Below are 23,943 nucleotides of genomic sequence, written 5' to 3' on the forward strand. Positions count from 1 at the left end.
CTGATGCTGGGAAAGATTGAGGGCAGGAGAGAAGGGGATGACAGTGGATGAGATGGTTGGATGGTATCACCGACTCGATGGACATGAGTTTGAGCAAGCTCCGGGGGTTGGTGATGGACAGAGAAGCCTGGCGTGCTGCCATTCATGGGATTGCAACGAGTCAGACACGACTGAGCAACTGAACTGAACTGAACAGGATACAAAATCAACATACAAAAATCAGTTGTGTTTCTATACATTAACAATGAAATATCTGAAAGAGAAAGTAAAAAAAAAAAAAATCCCATTCAAAGTAGTAAGGGGAAGGCCCCAAAGAATGAATCTTCATCAGTCTCAGCTAGCCTGTTTATCTAGCTTCTCTTGCCAAAAGATTGCTTTGGCAATTGCATAGGAATGTAATGCAATTATGGTTGAAAAGATGTGAGGACAAATTGTGAGAGATACTTCTGGGAAGGGATTCCTTGGTCTTAAGAAATTACACAAATTAGGGACTTTCTTTTTTTCCTGTCTTGAACATTATTATCTACATGGATGCCTAAAACTGCAGAAGCCATGAGAAGAGCCATCCTAAGAGGACACCACTTTGAGGATGAGAGGATAGATGGAATGAATTGGGTTCTTGCAGAAGGCTAGGGGGCCCTGATTGGAAGAACCCTGGAATTGCCATATCTCACCTAGCTTCCTGTTTTATCAGATAACAAACGTTTCTTATGGTTAAACTTCCTTTCTGCTGGGTTTTCTGTTACTGTTAGTAGATAGGGTGGGCTGGTCCCCAGAGAAAGAGAATCAGGCATGGGTTTCTTGACATAAGAGAAGCCATTTTGTGATCTGAGCCTTGCCACAATGCTTGCCCTTGAGCAGGTCTCAGTACTTAATGATCTTTGGGGAACAAAGAAATGAAAAGCACTCAAGAAGCAATAGTTCAGCAATAAAACAGAGTCCAAGCTTCTTCTCAAGGGATATGTATCAGAATCTGATACACATCTTTGAGTTCTGCACAAACTCAGAACACTACTTAGGTGGAACAAAGTAACTACTGACCTAAGACCCTTTATGGCAGAACCTAAGGAATGATGACAATGACCTTTTCTGACAGTTGTGATTTCAGTCAACTAAAACGTGGACTCTGTCAACCTTTGTCCGAGTTCAATGTTGAATTCTCTGCTCAAGCCCCTTGATCAATATGCAAGTGTGTGAACGTGTATGCTCAGTTGCTTCAGTTGTGTCTGACTCTTTGTGACCCTATGGACTATAGCCCATCAGGCTCCTCTGTCCATGGGATTCTCCAGGCAAGAATACAAGAGTGGGTTTCCATGCCCTCCTCCGGAGGATCTCCCTGATCCAGGGATTGAACCCACATGTCCTGCGGTTCCTGCATTGCAGGCAGATTCTTTACCGCTGAGTGCCCGGGAAGCCCCAAACATGCATGTACCCTTAGCTTAAAACTTCCCTGGTGTTCTTCTTACTTGCTGTAAATAATAAATTCTTCCTTCTCCAAATCTTGGCTCTGTTTTGTCTCTTGGCATGACACCCACCAAGAGATGGACCCAGTTTTTGGGTAACATTGCTGTAGCCAAAATAAAATGAAGATAGATGCATACAGTTGTGGTTCTGGTATTAACTTCTAATATTTAAGGACATCGTCTAAAGGAAATAATTCTGTCATAATCCTGTGTGAGTCCTTTTACTTGTCCAAACTTCGATGTAGTTCCTTTAAATGGTCACCCTAGCCATGGATCAAGCATCACGTAAAAGAACTCCAGAAATTTAAGGGTCGCTGTCTTTGTTCTGAATCTGCTGCCTTGACCCTTCCCTTTCCTGCATTCTCCCAGGTTGCCTCTAGCTTCTCTTCTCAGTCTCCAGAATTCAACTTCTCCTCGTCCTCAGGTTTGATGGTGAGTCCTGCCTTCTCCATTACAGCTTACACTTCTGAGTGGTTAAGACTAGGGGTCTCCCTGCAACTACACAACCTCGGCAGGACTTAGGAAAATGTCCCTGTGATTTCTCCTCTCATCTCATACCTCACTTGGGTGATCTCAGGACTTTGGCTTCTCACCCTTTTTGGTTTGAGTTTCCCTTCTGGGTTCTACTGCTACCACATCTGCTTACTCAGACCAGATGTTTTAGCTGACTGCTATAACTCCTCAGTCTGTGTGAACTGACTCAATGTTCCCCCACCATTAAGTCTGGATTGACTTCAACTCTATTTCCATGGAAGGTTGCTTCTCTTCAGCGTGTGCTTTGTGGAACCAGGCGGCTGCAGCTGCTCCCTGGGAAGAATTCTCCCTCTGTGCAGATCTGCACGGTTACCTCTGCTCCTTCTCTACCAGACAGGAATTGCAATCTTGCTATGAAAGGGAAGTACACTCAGACTGGATGCAGTTCTCACTAATGCTCCTGACCCTCACCTCGTTCCCAGGTTTAGCAACCAGGGTTTTTCTGTTGTTTTTCAGGCCAACAATATGAAAGCTACATTAGGAGGTGAGAGGTATGCAAAAATGCACCCAAAGTTCTCTTCCCTTATTTTAGTAGGTGATGCCTGCCTACCTCAAAGATTCATTCCAGCTCTTAAATTCCATGCTTCCAAATAAGATGGTAAAATATTCAACTTTACGTATTGCTAACAGATTCTTGGACCAAAGCACGAGCCACCCCCCAACATGCCTGATTGGATAACAATGCAAAGTACAATGGTATAACATGTGCAATGCATTGTCCTTCCTTTTTAAAAACTCATTTTATGAAACCCCTTAATTGAATCAGGCTTGAACTTCCTATGGTATAAAACCAAATAGAATTACACTGATGCTAAAAATGTAAATGTATCCCAGATACCACTGAATGATGTATTCATGGGAACATTCAAGCCTGAAGACTTGTATGCACACACTATGATAATAAAGCTGAACCTGAAGATCAGGCATTTGAGATATAAACATTTATGGGAATATTTTTAAGTCCCTGCTTTAAAAAAAAAACTGTAAAACTCATTTTGACCTTGGGGGCCTAGAGTGTTGGACCTGGGATGATCCCTAAGAGATCATGATCATCGGTTCATCTTCCTTTTTTTTTTTTTAGATGCCTGGAGTGGGGAAGAGATACACTCAAGGGCACTCAAAGTACAAAGTCTATGTTTTTGGTTCAACACACCTGTAGGAAGCTGCTATCTGGTATCTATGGCTGCTCTAGGCTTTGGGATGTAGAGGTTAAAAAAAAAAAAAAAGGAACCACTGCTCTTAACATAGTCGCACATGTTCAGATGTCCAGATCAGTCCTTGTTCCATTTTTTCCCTCATTCTGAATAGACTCCTTGAGAAGTAGGAAACTATATGTAGCAGCACATACCTAAGAGATTAGGAAAAAATAAAGGAATATTCCCCTATGTCCCTAGTCATGAGCCCTACTCCCAAGCAGAGTCCTACACTGAGTCTCACAGAGTCAATTAGTTCTGCCTCTTTTAGCTTCATCTTCTTGCCTCTCATTCCATCACAGAAGCTCATCTCTTACTATTCATGTATAACATCTGCGTGGACAGCCCCAGCTGGGTGACATTTCAATTTATCACAGTCTTCCCGTTTGGTGGCAGGTTAGGGAATATCTTTTGGAGAATGCGTTCTCCAAAATACCTACTTTCTTTCTTTCCTTTTTTTTTTTTTTTTTTAATAAGAGAATTGTCAGCCCACTAAGGAGGGAAATCGTGCTGTGTGATGTTGCTCCGCCAATGTGGAAATGCTAACTCTGGTCCTGGGATCTCTCCTGGTGCTGTTGCCAGGCAGACTTGTTACTGACACACATTTCCTCCCCGATAAGTTGAGTTCTTCCCCCTCCCCACCAACTTCATTATGCCTGCAGCCGGAGCTCGGCTGCAGAGGGAACCCTGCCAGACACTCTGATTCACGCTCCTAAAATATCAGCCTGCCTGGGTATGCGAGTGATGTGATAAATCTGGAAAACATAAATCAGATTGTTGGATGCTATATCTGTTCGTGCACACAGGCTGCTGCAGCAGGAGCGGTGACATGCCCGCAAACTCTCTGGGGGACAGAGGGGACAGAGCCTCCAGACCTGGGAAAGGTGGGCAAGGAAGGCAGGGTCTGACAAGCAGAAGAGGCCTTAAAACTGTTGACGTACATCCAAGATGCCAGACGTGGAGTTCAGGCTCAAAGATTGCTGGGAGTGGCTGGAAAATGACGCCTAAGGAATGGCCCTGATGTTAACAAATCTTCCACTGTAAAAAGCTCGTCAATTCCCTACATTTGGACATCGGAGGGAAGATTGGCTTCAGCTTCAATAATAACCCAGACAAGATGGAAAATCAGACATAGAGCATCTGGCAGGTTGCGAACTTCCTTAAAGGACACTCTAGAAAAAGCCAACCAACAAGGCCCTTCCTTCAGTGAACAAAGAAAAGTGCTTCCGTTGAGCCGCTTAATCATTTCAGAGCCCAGAAAAGAAGGACCTTTTCCCTTTAGCAGAGTTCAGGCCATTTGATCCCAGGGGTTCTTGACCGGGGCTTGGGGACAGCTGGCTTGTCACAAATGACAGTACTCCTCTGGGTCAGGCGTGCCAGGATTCCTAGTTCAAAACTAGTTTTAGAATTGTTTGAGTGTAAGGAGGTTCCCTGGCAGCTCAGCATTAAAGAATCTGCCTGCCAATGCAGGAGATGCAGGTTTGATCCCTGAGTCAGGAAGATCCCCTGGAGAAGGAAATGGCAACCCACTCCAGTATTCTTGCCTGGGAAATCCCATGGACAGAGGAGCCTGGTGGGCTACAGTCCATGGGGTCTCAAAGAGCTGGACACGACTGAACAACTAAACAACAACAAAAGGAGGTGCGTACTTTAGATTCCCAACCCTCAGTCATTGCTTTGCTAGTGTTAGGTCCTGCTCCATCAGTGGGACTCTGCCCTAAAATCAGATCAGACGCCCTGTGGCTCTGTGCCTGAGGATGCAGGAGAATGACTAGGAGTGGACGAGAGAGAGAGAGCTGGGATGAGATGGGAGGTGCTATACAGGAGCAGCAGTGAATGTAAATAAAAGGAAATGAAGTAGCCATCAATTGGCCCACCAAAAAGTATCCACAAGTTACATCCTGGGGAGTCAGCAAAGACTTATGAACAGACTAACAAGTGGTAGGGCCAAGGCTCCACCTGACTGAGCAATACAGCTCACCTGTCTCCAGGTGTTCAGGCAAGTGAGACCATCCATGTGAACAAAGTGAGATATTGAGAAATTAGTTATAACTTATCTTTTGTGCTACTCTGACCTATATCAGCAAAAACAATGGAAAGATAACTTCTCCCTTTCCCTTCCAGGAAAGGCAGCCAGGGCTTTGTGTTCCCAGACCTGGGTGTCCTGACCCCAGGCAGGGAATTTCCAACTGTTTGTGAGTCAGGCCCACCTGGGGAATTAAGGAGGCTTCCAAGAAGGGAAAGGGGTGGAAGTTTATGTGCTACTTGGGTAAGAGAGTCAAGGTCTGACCTCACGGAAGTGATAGGATTCTGGGAACTTGAAAAATGAGATCGGGTACATCTGTAGGATTCTCCACATGACCTGTCCCCTACACGTTGTGCCCCCGCCATGGCCAGAGAGTTGGCTGTGAATGTTCATGGATCCTGGACACTCTTGTGGCCTGGAGGAGGGTTAAAATTCCTCTTAGGGGAGCCTGAGGAAACGGAGAAGAGATGTGACAACCATCATTATGGTTGCCTGAAATAGAAGTATCCAGAAGAAGGCAGGACCAACACACGGCAGAGGCTTCGAAGAGCAGACGCAGCTGCAGTGACGAGAACGACCCACGTCGGCTGACAATGAACTAGTGAATGAATGGACCTTGACCATCTTTCAGGTCCAAGACACAATTCTACAAGCCCTCTGTCTCCCTTTCACAAGCTGATCTCCTCCCCCAAACCTAGCCACATCCCACAACTCAGAATGACATGGCACCCACAGATTTCCAGTTCACAAACACGCTCTGTTCTCCCCCTGCCTGGGCTAGCTGTGCATCATTTGCACACCATCGCCCTGCATCATCCACACACATGGGTATTGGGGGGCGACATGCTGTAGATTGGCCAAGTTCAAGATGCCAACAGGAAACATTACATAAGTTTTTACATTTAATGAAAAGCACTTCTACTCCTTTCCTTGTCAGACTGCAAAACCAACAGGGGCATGCAATCAGGCACCAACACCTGGGGAGCCATTTCTCTGCTCTGGAAGCTGTGGCATGCTCCGTGTCCCTCTATAATCATACCACACAGCCAGAGTCTCAGCTCTGGCCCTGACACATGGCTGGCTTGGACTTTGCTTTCTGAGTTCAGTCCACATCCTGGGTCATCTCTCCAAGAAAGACAACACTGCCATGTCCAGGCCTGAGCTTGCCCCACTGAGAGTGTTCAGCCAGGCATGTTCAGGGTACCCTATTGATTCCCTTCTGTCCCATGCTGTCCCCCACCTCTAGATCACTTTTCAAAGTGCCTCCTAAGTCCATCCCTTCTTCTCCATTAGTAAATTCCTAGGAGTTCTTCAAGGTCCAGTTTAAACACATCTTTCTCTGAGAAGCCTCTTTAACTACCCAGGCAGAATTCACTGCCTGTATCTCTATACTTGGGCTTCCCTGATGGCTCAGTGGTAAAGAATCCACCTGCAATGCAGGAGCCACAGGTTCAATCCCTGGGTCAGGAAGGTGCCCTGGAGGAGGGCATGGCAACCCACTCTAGTATTCTTGCCTGAAGAAGCCCATGGACAGAGGAGGCTGGTGGGCTTCAGTCCATAGGGTCACAAAGAGTTGGACACGACTGAAGTGACTTAGCACAGCACCTCTTTACACTTGGCCGCTATTGCATTTCCCTGTGGATTGTAGTTGGAGAAGGCAATAGCAACCCACTCCAGTACTCTTGCCTGGAAAATCCCATGGACAGAGGAGCCTGGTAGGCTGCAGTCCATGGGGTCGCTGAGGGCCGGACACGACTGAGCGACTTCACTTTCACTTTTCACTTTCATGCATTGGAGAAGGAAATGGCAACCCACTCCAGTGCTCTTGCCTGGAGAATCCCAGGGACGGGGGAGCCTGGTGGGCTGCCGTCTATGGGGTCGCACAGAGTCGGACATGACTGAAGCGACTTAGCAGCAGCAGCAGCAGGTACCTCATATGGGTTTCCCAGGTGGTGCTAGTGGTAAAGAACCCACCTGCCGATGCAGGAGACGCAAGAGATGTGCGTTCAATCCCTGGGTCAGGAAAACCCCTGGAGGCAGGCAGGGCAACCCACTCCAGTATTCTTGCCTGGAGAATCCCATGGACAGAGGAGCCTGGCGGGCTACAGTCCCCAGGGTCACAAAGAGTCAGACACGACGGAAGTGACTTAGCACCAACACACAGTTATCTCATATAAGTGGAATTTTACAATGTTTTTTTGTGACTTATTTCATTTGGCATAATATCCTCAAGGATCATCTGTGTGCATATGTCAGAATTTCCTTCCTTTCAAAACTAAATTATGTTTAATCATACATATATGCCTCATTTTATTTATTCATTTGTTTATGGACGTGTAGGTTGCTTTCATCTCTTGGCTATTGTGAACAGTGCTGCTATGAACATGGGCGTACAACTGTCTCTTCAAGAGCTTGCTTTCAATTCTTTTGTGTGGGGAGAAGGAGGGCTGCTGGATCATATGGTAATACTATATTTAATTTTTTTTTTTGAGAAACCATCATACTGTTTTCTAAGTGGCTGCACCATTTTACATTCCTATCAACATGCACAAGGGTTCTAATTTCACTGTATTCTTGCCAACACTTGTTATTTTCTGTTCTATTTTTTTTCCATGATTCCCATCCTAATTGGGGTGAAGAGGTATTTCATTGTGCTTTTAATTTGCATTTCCCTCCTGATAAACAAAATTGAACAAAAGAAAAATTTTTTATTATTTTTTTAGCTTAAAGAAATACATCATGTACAATAGAAAATGTGAAAGATAGGGAAACAAAAATTAAAGCATAAGAACACACAAGAGGGAAAAGACCAGTAGCAATCCAGTTACCTAGAGATAAACACTGTCAACATTCAGGAAATATCCTTCTAGTCTTTCTATGAAAATCAATTTTCACATAGAATTCATTTTCTAATTTGGCAACTCTCTACCCAGCCCTGCCCCAAGAAGAGATCTTTTTTGTTCAGTGAATGATTTGTCAACTTCCCTGGGGGGTATGCTGAAAGAAGAAATATATTGTTTGGCTTTAGGGTTAATATCAGGTTGTGTTTTGCTGAGTCAACATATAACAAACATGTAACATATAACAAAGGGCAAGAGTAGAATTGCTCAGGCAATGAAGACACTTTCAGGGACTGGAGATGGTGAAAAAGAAGCCTGTGACAGAGAAGAGTAGCGAGTAAGGCGAGCCTACTACCAGGGAAGACAATTTTGGAGGAAAGAACTGATGTCCATGGAAGGAATTTGATTACATTTCTGTCTCCCTCCAAGAACTTCAGATGGCATCCACCTCACTCGTCAGGGGATGGGGGGGGGGGTGTATTTGGATTTGAGAACATCATTAATGAACCGACATGCCTGGAAAAGAGCAAGAACAGTCTTGCCACAGGGCTGGAACAGAAAGAGACAGGGCTTAAGCATTTAGAGATGTGGGACCTTGGAAAACGTGGGCTGACTATGCACAAGGCTCTGTTGGCGTTTTCCTACGTATTTATTAATCTCCTGTTGTTTAGTCGCTCAGTCGTGTCTGACTCTTTTGGGACCCCATAGACTGTAACCCGCCAGGCTCCTCTGTCCATAGGATTTCCAAGGCAAAAATACTGGAGTGGGTTGCCATTCCCTTCTCCAAGGGATCTTCCCGACCCAGGGATCGAACCAGCATCTCCTATGTCTCCTGCATTGGTAGGCAGATTCTTTATCACTGAGCCACCAGGGAAATCCCCTAAAATATCCTAAAAATCCACTTCCTCTTCCTGGGCTTCTTTGCAGTTAGATGCGCCTGTGTGACCAGTGTTCATCAAGGGATAGTGGAAAGAGTTTGTCCCATTTCTGGGCCAAGGCTTTAAAGAAACAGGGTTGTCCTCTTCATCTTCCTTTTCCTTCTGCCACATCCATGAGGGTGATGAGAGGTCCTAAAGGACAGGGGACCCAAAAGATGGAAGGAACCTAGGTTTCTGAAAAGCCAATGAAACCACGCAGAACAAAGCCAGCTGCTGACCAGGCACACAATTGTTTCCAATTGTTATGTCATTGTTACAACAGCCTCATCTGTCCTAGCCAATACATTATCATCAGATGCAATTTAATTACCCAATATTATATTGTTAGATGGGTAAAGTGGATAAACTGCTTTATTTTTGCTGTATCACATGGCATGTTGAATTTCCCTGCTCAGGGATCAAACATGTACTTCCTGCAGTGGAAGCACAGAAGTCCAGCATTTTGAGGTGTAATACAATGTTTCTGTCCAATCCAATAGTCAGGTATATTAGATAAAAGGTTTTGCTTGTAAATAACAAAACCTAACTGGAACTCACAAACAAGAAGAGATTTAATGGCTAAGTGAGAGCCCAGAGGTAAAGGGACTATTTTGATGGCTACGATGATGTGAGGACTCAAGTTCTTTCTGCCTCTCTTTTTTATACTCAATGTTTGTTACCTCTTAGGGCTAACTTCCTAATGACTGTAGGAGGAATTGACGCTTATTCTCATGTAACAGGAAAGCTTGTCTCTCACAACCAACGAACAGCAGCTCAAAGCGTTGCACTGACTGGCTCATCTCTAAGCCAAATCTTGTGACCATGACAATTGGACTTCCAGGAGCCTAGACCAGGCAGGGCTATCTGTTGGAGCTGAGAGTAGGTTCTGCCCCACCCAACGATGGCTAGGTGGCTGCTACCAGTGAAGTTCATCTTTGTATAGAAATAGAGAAACTGAGTTGCCCAGATATACAGAGGAGAAAATCACTCGACTCCAGCTTTCTCTGAAACAGGGAAAGTTTTTGGAGATGCTAAATAAAAATGAAGTAATTTCCCCCTACTGTGCATTGAAATGTCTTTGAAAAAATTACTTTCTGCAAAAATGACAAGAAAGATGGAAATGGTAAATGAAGTAGATGATTTAAAGACAAGAACACAGAGTCAACAACCTGGGGAAAATTAAGTGACTTGGAAAAAATGTCCAGATATTTCAGAAAGAATATTTTGTATGAGGCACTTCCATGGTGGGATGATAAAAAAGCAGAAGGAAAAAAAAAAGGACAGTAGTATATCTTGATGTCACATGTGGAAAATTAAAGTTCAAACCTGTTTCTCAGCTGGTTCCTCTCTGCTATTGGAACACCTCGCACAGTTATGCACATTGAGCATGACTGTCAAGGACACTGTCTCTACACTGAATTCAGACCAGTTATGCTGATCTCAGCTTTTCCTCCAAACAGTATAAATTCATTTTCCTGGACATCGTGGAATGGACTAGAAAATAGAGGAGAGGTAGTTAGGTAATTGCTTTTATTCCTCTATCGCATCGCTCTACCTCTAAGACAGGAATTAGATAGGTTTTTCTTGGTTCAGAGAGGAATTGGGCCAATTATTTTTATGCACACAATATAATTCCTTTCAGCACAGATGCTCATTGATTGACTTAAAACCCCTGCATGTAAAATCTGCACAAACAAAAGGAATGCAAAGAGATCTGCTATAATAAGATTAAGCTCTAATGGCAAGGCAGGTGTTGAATTGAAAATTAATTGGCAATGTCAACTGCAAAATGGTCTAATTCACCTCCTCTACAAAAGCAAGGGAGCCTGCTCTGTTTGCTTTTCTGCCTTACTCCCTCCCCAGTGTAATTCTCATTTTTCTGATGCAGTCTTCAAAATCCAACTCATCCTCCACTTCCTCCATGGAATCTTCCTGAATTACTACAGCCCCTATCTCCAGACTCCCTGGCCCTCACTGAAAAGATACTAAAGAATGGGGATTAAAAGCTCAGGCTGTGATGTCAGACCTGCAGTCAACCCTTATCCTTAGTCCACTAGTTGTGTTTATCCAGTCTGAGCCTCAGTTTCCTTCTCTGAAAAAAATGGGACCAAGAGGGTGACTGGAAGAATATAATGAGATAAATGTTTGCAGCAAGATAACTACTGGACCAGGCATTTGAACAGGTACTTTGAATATCAACACATGGAAAATGGTACCTATAAACCTATTTGCAGGGCAGGAACAGAGGTGCAGATGAAGAGAATGCACTTGTGGACATAGCGGGAAAAGGAGAGAGTAGACAAATTGAGAGAGTAGCGCTGATACATGCACACCACAATGCGTAAAATAGCCAGCTAGTGGGGGCTGCTGTGGACCGCAGGGAGCTCAGCCTGCTGCTCCGTGACGACCTAGAGGGGGCAGAGGGGGTGGGAGGGAGGCTCAGGAGGGAGGGGACATATGTATACTTATAGCTGATTCATGTCTGTTGTACAGAAACCAACACAACACTATAAAGCAATCATCCTCCAATCAAATTTTTTTTTTTTAAAAAAGAGAGTACCACTAGTCAGAACTTCCTGTTTGATGACTGGTCAAATGGAAATTTGGATCTTGAAGCATTTAAAAACTGGGCCAAACTAACTTCTGAAAATTGTATTTGTGAGATTGTAATAAAGTTGGAGGTTGTTAAGTGGTAATAAACTTAAGATTTTAAAGAGGAAAAACAGGTTTTCCATCACCTAAAAAAAAGTGAATGAACCAATGAGCCACTTAGAAAGGATCATTAAGAATTGGTTAATTGAAACAAATCTGTAAGGCTCTGGATTGAGCAGAACAGGCTTAGCCAGCACTTGTACTTGGAGTGGTGAAAATTTTTTCTTTCTTAAACACAAATGTCCACTGCTTCTGTCAGCAGCTTTTGCCCCAAAAGAACTCCTTACAGGAGGCACTCTTCTGTCTTGACACCAACCTTAAACCAGGCACCCCCATGCTCTCCTCATCTCTGGCCCTCACACACCTTTCAAATCTTTTGATCACACAATCAGTGTGAGTCGCTCAGTTGACACCATGGACTGTAGCCCACCAGGCTCCTCTGTCCATAGGGATTCTCCAGGCAAAAACACTGTAGTGGGTTGCCATTCTCTTCTCCAGGGGATCTTTCCAACCCAGGGATCAAACCCAGATTGCAGGCAGATTCTTTACTGTCTGAGCCACCAGGGAAGCACCTCACCTAATTTGTTGGTTCTTTCCATAGATCAAAGAAATAGAAATTCAGTCAGTTCCCTTCAGTCGCTCAGTCATGTCCGACTCTTTGCGACCCCATGAATCGCAGCACGCCAGGCCTCCCTGTCCATCACCAACTCCCGGAGTTCACTCAGACTCATGTCCATCGAGTCAGTGATGCCATCCAGCCATCTCATCCTCTGTCGTCCCCTTCTCCTCCTGACCCCAATCCCTCCCAGCATCAGAGTCCTTTCCAATGAGTCAACTCTTCGCATGAGGTGGCCAAAGTACTGGAGTTTCAGCTTTAGCATCATTCCTTCCAAAGAAATCCCAGGGCTGATCTCCTTCAGAATGGACTGGTTGGATCTCCTTGCAGTCCAAGGGACTCTCAAGAGTCTTCTCCAACACCACAGTTCAAAAGCATCAATTCTTCAGCGTTCAGCCTTCTTCACAGTCCAACTCTCACATCCATACATGACCACAGGAAAAACCTTAGCCTTGACTAGACGGACCTTTGTTGGCAAAGTAATATCTCTGCTTTTGAATATGCTATCTAGGTTGGTCATAACTTTCCTTCAAAGGAGTAAGCATCTTTGAATTTCATGGCTGCAGTCACCATCTGCAGTGATTTTGGAGCCCCCAAAAATAAAGTATGACAATCTTTCCACTGTTTCCACATCTCTTTCCCATGAAGTGATGGGACCAGATGCCATGATCTTCGTTTTCTGAATGTTGAGCTTTAGGCCAACTTTTTCAGTCTCCTCTTTCACTTTCATCAAGAGGCTTTTGAGTTCCTCTTCACTTTCTGCCATAAGGGTAGTGTCATCTGCATACCTGAGGTTATTGATATTTCTCCTGGAAATCTTGATTCCAGCTTGTGTTTCTTCCAGTCCAGCATTTCTCATGATGTACTCTGCATAGAAGTTAAATAAGCAGGGTGACAATATACAGCCTTGACATACTCCTTTTCCTATTTGGAACCAGTCTGTTGTTCCATGTCCAGTTCTAACTGTTGCTTCCTGACCTGCATACAGATTTCTCCAGAGGCAGGTCAGGTGGTCTGGTATTCCCATCTCTTTCAGAATTTCCCACAGATTATTGTGATCCACACAGTCAAAGGCTTTGGCATAGTCAATAAAGCAGAAATAGATGTTTTTCTGGAACTCTCTTGCTTTTTTGATGATCCAGCAGATGTTGGCAATTTGATCTATGGTTCCTCTGCCTTTTCTAAAACCAGCTTGAACATCTGGAAGTTCACAGTTCACATATTGCTGAAGCCTGACTTGGAGAATTTACTAGCGTGTGAGATGAGTGCAATTGTGCAGTAGTTTGAGCATTCTTTGGCATTGCCTTTCTTTGGGATTGGAATGAAAACTGACCTTTTCCAGTCCTGTGGCCACTGCTGAGTTTTCCAAATTAGCTGGTATATTGAGTGCAGCACTTTCACAGCATCATCTTTCAGGATTTGAAATAGCTCCACTGGAATTCCATCACTTCCACTAGCTTTGTTCATAGTGATGCTTTCTAAGGTCCACTTGACTTCACATTCCAGGATGTCTAGCTCTAGGTCAGTGATCACACCATCGTGATTATCTGGGACATGAAGATCTTTTTTGTATAGTTCTTCTGTGTATTCTTGCCACCTCTTCTTGATATCTTCTGCTTCTGTTAGGTCCATACCATTTCTGTCCTTTATTGAGCCCATCTTTGCATGAAATGTTCCCTTCGTATCTCTAATTTTCTTGAAGAGATCTGTAGTCTTTCCCATTCTGTTGTTTTCCTCTATTTCTTTGCATTGATTGCTGAGGAAGGCTTTCTTATCTCTTCTTGCTGTTCTTTGGAACTCTGTATTCAGATGCTTATATCTTTCCTTTTCTCCTTTGCTTTTGGCTTCTCTTCTTTTCACAGCTATTTGTAAGTCCTCCCCAGACAGCGATTTTGCTTTTTTGCATTTCTTTTCCATGGGGATGGTCTTGATCCCTGTCTCCTGTACAATGTCACGAACCTCATTCCATAGTTCATCAGGCACTCTATCTATCAGATCTAGGCCCTTAAATCTATTTCTCACTTCCACTGTATAATCATAAGGGATTTGATTTAGGTCATACCTGAATGGTCTAGTGGTTTTCCCTACTTTCTTCAATTTCAGTCTGAATTTGGTAATAAGGAGTTCATGATCTGAGTCACAGTCAGCTCCTGGTCTTGTTTTTGTTGACTGTATAGAGCTTCTCCATCTTTGGCTGCAAAGAAGATAATCAATCTGATTTCGGTGTTGACCATCTGGTGATGTCCATGTATAGAGTCTTCTCTTGTGTTGTTGGAAGAGGGTGTTTGTTATGACCAGTGCATTTTCTTGGCAAAGCTCTATTAGTCTTTGCCCTGCTTCATTCCATATTCCAAGGCCAAATTTGCCTGTTACTCCAGGTGTTTCTTGACTTCCTACTTTTGCATTCCAGTCCCCTATAATGAAAAGGACATCTTTTTTGGATGTTAGTTCTAAAAGATCTTGTAGGTTCATAGAACGGTTCAACTTCAGCTTCTTCAGCGTTACTGGTTGGGGCATAGACTTGGATTACTGTGATACTGAATGGTTTGCCTTGGAAATGAACAGAGATCATTCTGCGTTTTTGAGATTACATCCAAGTACTGCATTTCGGACTCTTTTGTTGACCATGATGGCTACTCCATTTCTTCTGAGGGATTCCTGCCCGCAGTAGTAGATATAATGGTCATCTGAGTTAAATTCACCCATTCCAGTCCATTTTAGTTCGCTGATTGCTAGAATGTTGACATTCACTCTTGCCATCTCTTGTTTGACTACTTCCAATTTGCCTTGATTCATGGACCTGACATTCCAGGTTCCTATGCAATATTGCTCTTTACAGCATCGGACCTTGCTTCTATCACCAGTCACATCCGCAACTGGGTGTTGTTTTTGCTTTGGCTCCATCCCTTCATTCTTTCTGGATTTAGTTCTCCACTGATCTCCAGTAACATATTGGGCACCTACTGACCTGGGGAGTTGGTGACCAGATCTCCTCCCTAGCTTTCCCTTCAGTAATCCCACAAACAAACTGTGTGAACACAATTGCATATAAAGAAAACTGCAAGAAGTTGACAGACCTACACAGAAGCCTACACACAGTGGGGGATGGCAACAACTATGACCTCCCATCTCAATGATTAACTGAGATTGCTTCCCTTTTTCCCTTTAAAAACTTTCATAGCCAAGCAGAATCTTCAGAGTTGGGTTTTGGGAGCCACTGAATCCACTATCTCTCCAGGTTGCTGGCATTCTGATTAAAAGCAACTTTCCTTTCTTCCAAAATCTCTCTCTTGCATGTTATTTTCAAGCTGTGAGCAGCCAGACATGACTGGGTAACACTTATTCCTGTCCAGTGGTAACAGTCTGGACCACAGAACAGTGTAAATCAGAACCAGAGCTCTGGCCTAGTTCCCCACTAAGCATGATCCTGGGAGAGTTATGTATTCACTCCCAATTATTAATATCAGTTTACTCATCTATGAAATGGGAATCAAATTCTCCCTCTATCAGATGGTTTCTGTGAGAATTAAATAAGTTGATTCACACAAAGAACTCAGTTTAGTGACATAATATATGTGCAAATAAATGTAAGCAATTATGATAAAAATAACTACCCCACAATTCAGATTTCAGACTACTTTTTTGTTAGCACTGTCTTCAAATGCTGACTTGTTTGTTTAACCACACCTTCACATGAAACTTAGAGTGAGCACTTTGCTGTTTTAAGGAATTTGCATTTCTTAACCAATAAATCTTTTTAACAGTGCTCTGTGGTTATCAAGAGCAATAAAGATAAGGGTTGTCACAGAAAATCCCTGTGTAAGAGATGGGAGAACTAGACCCATAGGTGAGGGAGGTTGACACAATTTACAATTACTTATTTGAGAAATCAGCTCCTCTCCCAAATCAAGGTAATTTTGTACCCTCAGGAAGACACATTTCAAATTCTTCTTGGAAATGTCATTTCTAAAAATCAAATGCCTAACCAAATCATCTATGCCCTTGAACTAAATCTGGGAAACTCTGAGTTATGATATTATATACCTAATACAGCAGGAATGAGCTTAAAGTAATTCTCCACAGAGAGTCTGATGGAATAGGCTGTCCTTTGTATATTTTCTGAGATGATGTCATTGTCTCATTGGGAGGGGGCCAGGAATTGTGATCCGGCTGGGCCCCAGCAATGATGGATGGCTCCTTTCACCTGGACCCTTGGAGAACAATAACCCCTTTGTGAGGTATCAGGCCTTTCTTCTGGTGAAAGGAAGCTTAATCCTAAGAAGACTCTAACCACCAAGGCTAAAGGCCACAAACAGGCACTGGCCAGCCCCTGAGAATGCTCCCACCAAGACAGACACAGCCACTACCCTCCTGGAGCTTACACTCTAGGGGGAAAGACAGCAAATACATGATTGGACACACATTATAAACTAATTACAACCATGATGAGCCCTGTGAAGTACAGAGCAGCATTGAGTTTTATACTGGGACCCGATGGGAAGGGGGAGGGGAGGTCAGGCATGAAATTGAAAATGCAATTTTGATATCAAAACAAGCATAGACACATGATGTAGAAGACACACTTGCTTCAGTGTTAAAGATCAAGGTGGAGACGCCAGAGAAATCACATTGGCCTGGGGTGGGGCTGGCTATGCCTCATCTAGGGCTGGTTTAGTAGGAAGAGTTTGAGAAACCCTGGCTGGGGGACAGCAGGCCTGGGCTCCAGGGGTGAAGCCCTCCAGAGGTGAAAGCTCTCTAGAGAAAGGAGAAGACACCTACTGGCTGGCTGGAAGGCAGCCCAGGGCCAGGAGATCCCTGGCCCAGATTGGCAGCCAGCAATTCCTTTACCTGTTGTGGCATTCTCCACATTCTCCACGCAGCTTTCAGTTCTGTCTCCTCAGCCCAGGCAGCTCGCCTTGTTTTAAGTTATCATCTAATCTTCCTTCAGGGTGTAGATGAAGTGGCTCATCTTGGGACACCAAGGAGCCAGTGCGGGTATAGTGGGAGGAGAGAGGGATGTGGGACGGGGCAGACCTCTGACCCATTCCCCTTTCCTACTGGCAATTGTCAACTCATCAGCTCCTTATCTGTTCTAAGTCCACCCCCGGGGGCACAGGAGGCTCAAAGCATCTGCCTTCTGAGGTCAGCCATTCTCTGAACACTGCTCACACTCCTCTGCCCCCACCCCGGCATCTTCAGATGCCTCTGACCAGACCAGCATGAGGCATTTTTGAAATGCGGAGAAGGGCCACTCAGGTTGCCGTTGGATGAAGAGCTACTGACGGTGAGAAAAATGGATGCACAGAGGGCAGCTTTTTCTTTCACAAAATGTGTGGAATGGAAACACTTGGAAAAATCTCACCCGCTCATGCCCTCAAGGTAGAATCAGTTGCAGGAGAATCTTGGGCACCAGGAAAGCTCTCGGCACAGTAGAACCCGAATGCTTCTAGGGACTCACCCCAGAACTACTGAATCCTTGAATTCCTGAGGACCACCAAACCCAAACAGACCCTAAGTAAAATGTATTAAAGAATAACTGAAAAATGAAAATGACCCCTTAAAAACTTTAATAATTCTATTACTTGGCTTGCTTGCTAAGTTTCTTCAGTCGTGTCTGACTCTTTGTGATCCCATGGACTGTAGCCCGCCAGGCTCCTCTGTCCATGGGTTTCTCCAGGCAAGAATACTGGAGTAGGTTGCGATGGCCTCCTCCAGGGGATCTTCCCACCCCAGGGACTGAACCTGTGTCTCCTGCGTATCTTGCGTTGGCAGGCAGTTTCTTTACCACCAGCGCCATCTGGGAAGCCCATCTATTACTATAAGACTCCAGTTAACTGTAATGGTCGCTCACTTCTTTAGATCCCTTTGAGATAGCCTGGGACCTGGCACCTGAGGCCCTTTACTGGAGTGCTTGCCCCTGGGTAACATCTCCTCCAGCAACAGAACACAAAGAAACTATAAAGGACTAAAAATAACTGCACACATGCGCAGCTGGGACAAATTATGAACCATAAGGTACAACCCCCTCCCCCAAACCAACCGCCATTTCTGAGGTGCAGAGAGCAAAAGCGGGGCACTGCACATGGTCCCTGCACGTGGCACCAGCAAGCCAGTGGGCAGACCACCCAAACTTCCCTGGGCTCACCCACAGATCCACCCCTACCCTCATCCCCTTAAAGAACCAGCCTGCCCTCCACAGAGAGTGAGCAAGGGAAGCTGGTCTTTGTTTTCACTTCTAATAAAGTCTTGCTTAAATTCCTAGTCTGACCTCTTATCAATTTCTATTGATTAAACAGTCCAGGGACCCAGGTCGGTAGTACCCTGTCAAGCATCATCAGCAGTTGTCAGGCTGTCGGAATCGTTCATTACACATAAGGAAGTCTTTATGTTTGTGAGCATAATTACAACGAGCAGGAAATGCTTGTGTCAATCCATGGGTGCTATAATTAACCTCACACTCCCTGAGGTGTGCACACCTGTATACCAGCTCCACCGTAAAATCCGATGCCTTAAGATACGGAATACATTTTTTAAATGCTAAGAATTTAATTCATGGTACATTTCAAACCAGTTGGAGAAAGGGGGAAATATCCAATAAATGGTACTGGGGTGATAAGCTACCTGCTTTAAGGCAGAGAAAATTTAGCCTCTACTACCCCACCTCACATTTTATCCAATAATAAATTCCTTCTGAGTAAAGAGCTAAACATAAAACAAAACCATCAACTTTAAAATATCTGTATATAGAGGAGAATTTCTGAGTTAAGAAAAGTCTTAGCAAGACCTCAAACCCGGAAACTTTAAATAAGCAGAGATTCGATTACGTGAAAATGGCAAACTTTGCAACAAAAAGATGCCATGAACAAAACTAAAAACAATGGCACAGCCAATGTGGAAAACAGGGTAGAGTTTCCCCCCCTGCAAATTAAAAATAGAACGTCCTATAATCCAGCAATTCCATCTCTGGGCATATATTTAAGTGAAACGAAATGATCATCCAGGAGATGCTGCACTCCCAGTCACTGCAGCATCCTTCACAACAGCCAAGGGATGGACATAACCTAAGCTTCTTTGAGGGATGGATAGACAAATGAAATATGGTATATATATTCTTTGGGCACAAAAAAGAAGGAAACCCTGCCATTTGCAAAAACATGGGTGGGCCCTGAGGGCATTATGCTAAGTGAAATAAGTCAGACAGAGAAAGAAAATACTACATGATCTCACTTACACGTAGGATCTTCAAAAGCCAAACTCAGAGAAGCAGAGAGTAGAACGGTGACTGCCGGGGGCAAACAAGGGGGAAATGAGGACACACATTCCAGCTACAAGATGAATGGATTAATATCGAGGAAAAGTATAATTCAACATATTCAACTGTGAAAGAAAAAATAGCCACTAGAAAATGGGCAAAGAGGGAAAATAGACAACTCACAAAAGAAAATACTGTGAAATTAGCCAATAAATACAAACACTTGACCTCACCAATAAACAAGGAAATGCATTAAAACGATGAACTACATTTTAAAAATTCACCAGATCAACAAAGAAAAAAAAGCTTAATAATAATATTAAGAGTTGTTGAGGATTTGGAAAATCAGGCACACTGCTAACATCTGTGTACCCTGATGAAGGCATTTTTCAAGGTAAATTGGCAGTATCTATCAGAAATTGTAAAGTACATGTGCTCTGCTTTAACAGTTAATTTCTAGAAACCTATTATTCAGAAATATACATGTGCGCAAAGACATGTGCATAAGGATAAATATCACAACATTAATTGTAATAGAAAAACATTTTGAAGACATTCAAAAATACACCAAGAATTTAATTACGGCATGAAATGCCATATAGTTGTTAGAAGGAGTGGGATAGGCTTATATACACTGCATGTGAAGGTTTCTGAGGCAGATTAAGAGAACAGAGCAAGTTGCAGAACAACATGTGAACATTCTACACTTATGTGCATATATATTTTCACACACACACACACACACGCAGGCAAATGTATAAGAAAGGGAACTGAAGTGTTGAGAGCAGTTACCTCTGGGCGGAAAGTCATCCTAGGAGGAGGTAGGAGATGTCATCTCATTCACCAGACCTTCCACTTTCTTTCCCAGCTGTGCTCCTCTCTGCAGGAGGATATATTCCCACACTGTCGATCTCAGGAATGCCATGTGACTTGCTTTGGCCAAAGAAGTGATGTTGGTCACTTTTGTGCAAAGTTTTAGAAGTCAGGGCCTCATTTGTTTTGTCATCTTCTGCCACCAGATTGACAGTGTTCCAGATAGAGGCTAGGTTTTCCCATCAGCTTTGGTTCTGGAGTGAAAAAAGCAAGAAGCAGAGCTTGTAGCCAACTTGTGAAAAACATGTGCTGTGAATAAGAAATAAACATTTGTTGCAATAAGCCACTGAGAGTATGGGTGGCGGGGTGTGTGTGTGTGTGTGTCTGTTACTGCAGTGTAACATGTGTGTGTGTGTGTGTTACTGCAGTGTAACATGTCCTACTTTGACTGATACAAGTAAAGACTACCTCTACAGGTTGCCGTTGTGTATTTCTCTACTGTATAAGCAGTTTGCAATATATATACTCATATAGTACTTGTGTAATAGCTAATTTTTGAAAGCTGACTTCTTAGTTAAATTACAAATGACTACATATCAGGGACCTTCAGGATTGTTGATTATTGAGGAATAGAGACTGCAAAGCTAAATCTTGGAATTCCAAGGGCAATGTTCCACGCTTGCCTGAGATCTGGACCAACACAGCACGGCTACAGCCTGTGCAAGCACGCTCAGTCACCCGATCGTGTCCGACTCTTCGTGACCCCATGGACTATAGCCCGCCAGGCTCCTGTGTCCTTACTAAAGGTGGGTTGCCATTTCCTACTCCAGGGGATCTTCCCAATCCAGGGATCAAACTGGCATCCCCTGCATTGCGGGTGGATTCTTTACCGCTGAGCCACTGGGGAAGCCCCGGCGATAGCCTGTAGTGCTGGGAAAGGGTACAAGGTATGTTATCAGACTAGTCGCCAAGAAATATGGTGGTTAAATGAACATGTGAGAATTCTTCTTGTGTACGTTAGTCAGGGAGGTCAGGACAGTATGCATTCTACCCCCAACCACAGTGCCAAAGGGTATCCAAATAAATGGTGGGACCACAGTGGTTAGTTTTACAGATACTGGGAGACATGGTTCTTTCATAACAGGGATTGAGTAGCAATTATCACTGACTCATAGTCGTCCGAATATGTCAGTCCCATCGGATGTGTCTGGAACACAAATAATTGAAGAACCATTGACCCAGGAAATAGAGCAGAAAATTGCTCTGTACTTCCTGGTGGCTACTGACCCTTGCTCAAATTCCAGACTTATTCACTGATTGCACACCTCTGCCGTGCCAGGCACCATCACTGGTATCAACCCTACACACAATCTTAGTTCACAAATTCACAGCCCAGATCAACAACACATACTCTGAGGTGGGAATAACAGCAATAGCAGTAATAGTAATAACCCTTTGTTAAGTGGGTAGTAGTTTCCAAGCACTGTGCCTGGTATACATTACTTTTAATTAAACACAAAATTCTGCAAACCAAATACAATTACCCCTCCTTTTTTGAATGAAGAAACTGAGGTGAAGAGAAATGCATGAAACTCCTTTGGTTCTGGCAGCCTCTAGGTAAGGGTCAGAAAAGGCAATGGCAACCCACTCCAGTACTCTTGCCTGGAAAATCCCATGGACAGAGGAGCCTGGTAGGCTGCAGTCCATGGGGTCGCTAGGAGTCGGGCACGACTGAGCTATTTCACTTTCACTTTTCACTTTCATGCACTGGAGAAGGAAATGGCCACCCACTCCAGTGTTCTTGCTTGGAGAATCCCAGGGACAGAGGAGCCTAATGGGCTGCTGTCTATGGGATCGCACAGAGTCGGACACAACTGAAGTGACTTAGCAGCAGCAGCAGGTAAGGGTCAGTCTCAAGTTTCTTTTGTTGTATGAGTTACCTTCTCGGCAAAGGGATGATTAATAATATTAAAAGCATCAGAGGGGAAGTGACTGAGCCTTGAATCAGAACCTTAACCTACAGACCAGGGCACAGAGACCCAGCTTGTCCCCAGAGGGCAAGGCAGAGGCTGGCTAGTGGCCAGTCTGCTGATCTGACTTAGGTTAGCTCTGGTTAGCATTCCTCCCATCTCTGCCCACAGGACCTCCTTCTTTTAGTGCTGGAAGTAAACATCTGCCTTGCTTGGGGCATGAGGGTAGGAGGAAAGAAAGTCCTCACAATAGGTCTGCTCTTGTGCAAGGAATTCTAGAAGATGCAAATCTGGGTTGTGGCAGCACACGGGGCCCCAAGATCCAGCCCCTCAAACCCCTTCCATGGTTGAGGCTGGGGAATTGGTCATGCGTATTCGCCATCAGCTCAGTACTCTGTTTAACCTTCTCTCTAGTTAAGCACTCAGCACAGAGAAACACCCTAGGAAATTAAACTCAGGGCTGTTCTTGGCTCTTTAAGGAAATTTATCCAAACAAGGACATGCAGGGCTCCCAGCCCCAAGATGGTAATCAGGTGGCGTTTTCCCACCCCTTGGGGAGCAGAGAATAGTGAGTAGAGGATGGTTCACCAAAGAGTCTGAACGGTCCTAAGCAAGATGCTTTGTGGGTGTTCTCCTTTCCTGTCCTCTGCTTCAGGGCTGAGGTCATGGGGTTCAGCTGGCCTTTGTACCATAGACTGGCCAGGCTCCCAGGGCACTCAGAACAGAGCCAGGGGCTTCTCAGTCAGATGAAATTCTGGACAACCTACAGGACGGCAAGTCAGATTCTGATGACTGGCTCAGCAGATGAGCCATTGTGGATGGAAGTAAGGGGAAAAATAGAGGTTCATGCAAGTCTTCCAACAGGCGCTGCAGCTGGTGCTGAAACAGCAAATAAGGGAAAGAAAACTTGAACAAGAGGTGAAAAAGATACAAGGATGCTCCCAGGACCCATGGCTTCTCCCCAGGATGTGAGAAAACTGCACAAACATTTTGATGGAGCATCAGGTGGTGGTGGTTTTTCATCAGAGTTATGATTCAATGAAATGGAGCACTGAATTTACCCTAATGTCAGATTTTATCTTGATAGTGTTAGAAATGACTCTGCACCTTTATGGACTCATTAAACGGCAGAAGGGGTCAATTTTCCAGTTGTACTCAACTGTGTTCTTTAGGGGAAATTTTGTGCCCTTGTGAAGCTAGTCTGCAGAATCTCAGGGGGCACTTACCCTCAGGGCTGTGCCAACGGGCACCCCTTCATCTTGTCCTCAGGTGCCTCACTGGTCTCACCCTAGACACGGCCCTGGGATCAAGCATAGTGCCAAGGGGGAGAGGAGGCCCTCAGTCACTGGACGAATAAAGGCACAAACAAATGAGGTGCGGAAGAAGGAACGTCCTGGGAAAGCTCTAGATCCTGAATGCTTTCACAGCCCGTGAATGATTTGTTTTCCGGAAGACTCATGTGGAGGTAAATGAGTGCAACCTTCAGCGTTGTGGTCATCCTAGTCAGCTCGGACTGCTATTACAAAATGCTACAGACGGACATCTATTTCTCACAGTCCTGGAGGCTGGACGTTCAAGATTGAGGTGCCAGCAAGTTCAGGTGCTGGAGAGGGCCTCTCCCTGGCCTGTAGATGTCTGCCTTCTTACTATATCCTCACATGGCAGAG

At 44.4% G+C, this 23,943-nt stretch overlaps 1 protein-coding gene across 1 annotated transcript in view; it reads right to left on the reverse strand.

Moving 5' to 3' along the window:
* SIPA1L1 (signal induced proliferation associated 1 like 1) overlaps positions 1-23,943 on the reverse strand; it is a 510,536-nt gene that overhangs the window by 471,458 nt on the left and 15,135 nt on the right. The window contains exon 2 of the mRNA XM_044924786.2: positions 20,286-20,560. The gene's annotated coding sequence lies outside the window, so the exon portion shown is untranslated. The remainder of the gene's footprint in view (positions 1-20,285; positions 20,561-23,943) is intronic.

This window comes from Bubalus bubalis, chromosome 11, assembly GCF_019923935.1.
Source record: "Bubalus bubalis isolate 160015118507 breed Murrah chromosome 11, NDDB_SH_1, whole genome shotgun sequence".
In the NCBI taxonomy this organism is placed as follows: domain Eukaryota; kingdom Metazoa; phylum Chordata; class Mammalia; order Artiodactyla; family Bovidae; genus Bubalus; species Bubalus bubalis.